Here is a 4,243-nt window from a genome sequence, read left to right on the forward strand (position 1 = left end):
CCTGCCCCTTCGGAGCGGCGAGGAGTGGGTGAGGCGGGGCCGAGCCGCTGCACCGAGGAGACCCCGAGCCGGGGGCGAACGGGCCCCGCGGCGGGGGCGCTGGGGCCTGCCCGGGGATGGCGGGCAGGCCGTCCTCGGCCCACTGGCCGGCGGGCGAGGGGAGGGCAGCCCGCGCAAAGGCGCCCCTTCTCTGCGGCCCCTCGCCCTGGACAGGCCCGAACACGGCGCCGAGGTCGGACCGGCCGGGCCCAGCAGCCTGACCCCGGGAGACCCCGCTTTGAGGCGGGCAACGGCTGCTCTGGCCCAGGCCGCCTGGCCTTCAGGTTGTGTGACTGTGACGGGCCGACTGGGGCAGAGGGCGGCTGGAAGGGAACGGGGCGCTTCTCCCTACTGCTTGTGGGGGGGGGGGTGGTTGTGCTTTGTGGGGGGTCGGGGGGGGTCACCACCCTCCCGGGAGAGGTGGGGGAGGGCCGCCGGCGCAGCTGGCCGGCAAGGGGCGGGGTCACAGAGGCGAAGTCTGTGTGTTCGAGCGAGGGCGTGTGGGAGGGGAGGGCGCGCGCGGAGGAGGATCCTGGCCTGCGCGCAGGCGCGAGCAGCAGGTCGGGCCCGAGCCCAGGAAGAAGGCCCTCGGGGAGCGGGGGCGGTGGGCCGGCGGGAGGGCGGGCGGGCTGACGCGAAGGGGGGCGGGGAGCCGCGTCGGCGTCGTCGGGCGCGGGCGATTCGAGGCCGACGCATCCGCGCGTGCGCGCGCCGCGGAGTGTCCGCGTTAGAGGGGAGTGACGCGTGCGCGTTCACGTGCGCCCTGGAGAGCGGTAAGAAACGAAGGGAGGCTTGGAGGGGGGTGGGGGTGGAGGCGAGCCGGAGGAGGGGTGGGGGGGCGGCGCCTGCGCAGTGCGCCGCGGAGCTGTGTGTATGTGAGAGTCTGACGGGTTCAAAATGGCGGCGGCTGCTTCAGCGGCTCCTCCTGTGTGAGGGAAACAACACCCCTCCCCGGCGGCAGCGGCGGCGGCGGCGGAGGCTGCGGCTCGCAGAGCACCTTCCCAGCGGCTGGGCCTGTCGCCGCTCCGTCTATCCTGGGCAGGGGGCGCTCCGGGAGGAGGGGCAACGCCAGGGGGCCCATCCCCCGGAGTCCCTCCTCTGCGACTGGGGAGTAGCCGGGGGCTCGTCCCGCAGCGCGGAGCCCCGGCTGAGGGGGAGACGCGAGGGGAGCCCGGGCCCCCAGCCCGGCGCGCCGCGCCGCTCCCGCCCTCTCCGCCCCCCGGGGCCGGGGCCCGCGTTCCGGGGGGCCGGGGCGGCGCGGGGAACCTCGGGCCGGCCGGTCTCAGCTGATCGGCCGCCGCTCCTGGGCTCCGGAGGCGGCCGGGCGGCTGCTTGCCTAGGGCACGGCGAAGAGGGCGCTCCCCGCGGCCGGGGCTGGCTCGGGGCTCGGGCTCGGGCTGCTGACCGCTGGCCCGGGGGAGGCGGGGGCGCCCCGGGCTCGGCGCCGAGGGGTCGCGCTCCCCTCTCCTGACGCCTCCGACTGCTGGTCTCCGAAGCCTGAAGAGGAGGTTTGATTCAGCAACTGTTTCCTCTTTTCCGGGTCGCCCTGACCCTCTGTGGATAGTGGGTTGATCCACGGAAAAAACCGAAGACGACGTTTGGGATTTAATTTTTCCTCTCAGTTTTTGGAATCTTTTACTTCTCACTTGGACAAGAACTCACGAGCAAAATCCCCGGTGAGATTCCCCCTCCGCGGCCCCCCCCCCCTCCTGGAAGTTTGATTCACCGTGGCATCTAAAGTCTTAATGTAAAGTTTCTATTTCTTTTTCCGATGGGTGAACCATTGAAACGCCTTTCCTTGCGGGGATCCCGGCGAGATTTGCCATTTTCCTGGCCGGCCCTGGCTGCTTTCAGTCCCGGGCGACACTCGCCCAGGGGGTGCAAACACGGTCTCTTTCCCTCCCGACTTGGGACAAGGGCTTCCTCTAGGAGGGCTCTGCCACAAACTGCTCTTGCAAACTGTGTCATTGGGTCCTCTGGTCTTGGAGCAGTTTTGAAAGGATGCTATTAACGTGGCTGTAATGTAGTTACAAAAAGGAGAAAAAAAAAATCTGCGTTCCCTATGGAAGCCATTATCCTTGAGAATATTTAGAAAAAAGAAAAACCTTTCTTGGTATTATAGATCGACAGTGGTGCAAACCGGTCGTAATTTTTGGAAAAGATGTATTTTACTTGTTTCTCTGGATGGATTCGCTCATTTTATTACTTTATCCCAAAGGATCTAATGGAATTTTTGAACCTGATATGCAACTCTCTTGAATTTGTTTCAGAGTTGTACACATCTTGGTTGGGGTGGAGTGTTGGTTTGGGAATGAAAAGATCCAGGGAGTCTGGGAAGGAAGGCGACGATTGTGTGCGGCTTTACTAGAGGGGTATGGGAAATTGTTTTGGAATCTTTCTTTAAATCCTGATTTCTTGTCCTCTTTTTATGTCGTCTGCCTTTTTTTCCCCCCCTTTAGTTTCTAATTACCATTGAGAGAGAACTAATTTGATTGGGATCTGGATTAGTTCAGTGCCTGCTTCACCTGGTCAGCTCTCTACACATAAAAGTCTCCCCCCACCTCTTTTTTTTTTTTTTTTTTTTTTTTTTTTTGCTATCGCTGCCATCAAGGGGAGGCTTGCTTATTGTAGTCCTGTGGGGAGAAACAGTGGTGTGGCCCATCCACCAGGAACTGAAACCAGCATCACCTCCTTCTGCCTAGGCCTCGGACAGTTGTAACGTGATTAATGTTGGTCATGACATGGAACCACTTGCCCGAGAGCAGAGGGGGTCTCAGGCTGATGAAGAGGAACCAGATTTGTCAGCCTTTAACTTACACATATCTTAAATCTTCTTTCTCTGAAAGCTTGAGTTTGAGGATGAGTTCTCATCTCTGCTCATATCATTATTCTTTAGTGTTGCAATCTGGTTCCTAAGGAGGAAGAGGAAGGCAGCCCTGGAGTGGTTTCTTTACAGTAATTTCAACAGAAGAGTGAGAGATGGAACCCGAAGAAGAAAGGATTCGTTACAGCCAGAGATTGGTTAGTATTTTATCCACCTTTTTTTTTTTTTTTCCAATTTTGAAGCACAATAACTATTTTGTTTCTATTTGTGAACCTACTATCATTAAAACTTTTCAGGTGGCCTTTCTGTGTGCCAGAGGAAAGAAGGTATATTCATTTGGTTTTTAGGCCAAGCAGTTAGAGCCTTAATACTCATCCTGTTTGGAAATGGACTTGTATGTATAGTCTTAATTTCTGTACAAACTATTGTAAATCAAAGGATTTTGTGGATTACAACGTGACAAGGATCACTAATTTTGCAATACTGATACTGTAATCTGATTAAGTTAGATTCAAATGTAAATTCTAGGGGCGAAACTGAGGAAGGATAGTTCTATATCATTTTGTAGATTATGGTGTGTCAGGATTTGTGGCTTTGAGCTGGGGAGTAGAACTATGGATTTTTATTTTTATTTTTTAACACACAAGTAATACTGATAGGTTTAGAGGGTTGGTGGGGATTGAGTGAGAAAATGTGGAATACCAAAAGTTCTGTGTTTTGTATTTTTGGGAGGGAAATATGAGATGCATCTTGTTGAAAGAAATTTTTACTTAGTAATGATTTGGAGGGAATTTCCTTGTGTGTGCATATGAATGCTTGCTGCTTTAAGACCTACTTTCAGGGTTTCCCTATTGGAGTTTAAGAATTTGATTTTGGTATTTCCTAGTGAAAGAGAACTTTATTAATATTCTCACCATCTATTTCAGAAATTTGAATGTGTGTCTGTAGAGTAAGGTTTGGGGAAAACCAAAGAATTGTCTGTACTGTGTGAATTTTGGTAAACTGAAAGACCTAGAAGATTACTGAAGGAATTTGTGGTGGTCTTCTTTAGGTCTGCATTTTAGACTGAATTTGGGGGGGAAAAGAGTGATTCTATAATCTATTTTCTGATGATCTCCACTCTTTTTGAGAAAAGGCTACTTTTTCTTTTTTTAAATGTGACTCTTACAAAGGTGTGGAGTGCATTGGCAAGTATATCTAGCAGGCGTATGTTCTGGCAAGTCTTATTTCAGAGATTTGCCTCTTGTCTCCCAATTCGTGTATTGAGAATACATTTCTTTAGCTTTTAGAAATAAACTACGTGTATCAGTAGTGAAATTTTGTGTGCTAAGGATTGGTTTTTGTTTTGATGTTTCTTAAGCTTTGGGAACGTAGAAGAAA

The sequence above is a fragment of the Neofelis nebulosa genome, chromosome 10 (genome assembly GCF_028018385.1).
Source record: "Neofelis nebulosa isolate mNeoNeb1 chromosome 10, mNeoNeb1.pri, whole genome shotgun sequence".
NCBI classification, from domain to species: Eukaryota; Metazoa; Chordata; class Mammalia; order Carnivora; family Felidae; genus Neofelis; species Neofelis nebulosa.